We start from the raw sequence: 304 nt of genomic DNA, 5'->3' as shown, positions 1-304 counted from the left end.
ACGATGACGACAACATATTTCATGTCCATTCATTTCAGTTAACCAAAACAATAAAGCTCAGTTCTGAATCTGCCAAACACTACAATTGGTAGCACTTGCCTTCAAACCCGGAGGAGCCGCTCAAGACCCAAGCCCAAGACCGCCAACACTCTTAATTCCTGTGACTTGTAAGGGGACTTGTTATCTTGGTTCTCAGGTGAGTGGACCAGACTACAGTCTACGAGTAAATGTCGCAGTGCACTCGTGCTGATCAAAGCGAGTTCTGTGCTGTAGATCTGGATGGCCAAGAAGAAGACCAAGGAAC

The sequence above is a fragment of the Plasmopara halstedii genome, assembly GCF_900000015.1.
Source record: "Plasmopara halstedii genome assembly, contig: Scaffold_526, whole genome shotgun sequence".
Lineage (NCBI taxonomy): Eukaryota > Oomycota > Peronosporomycetes > Peronosporales > Peronosporaceae > Plasmopara > Plasmopara halstedii.
Note: the sequence above shows the minus strand (reverse complement) of the source record.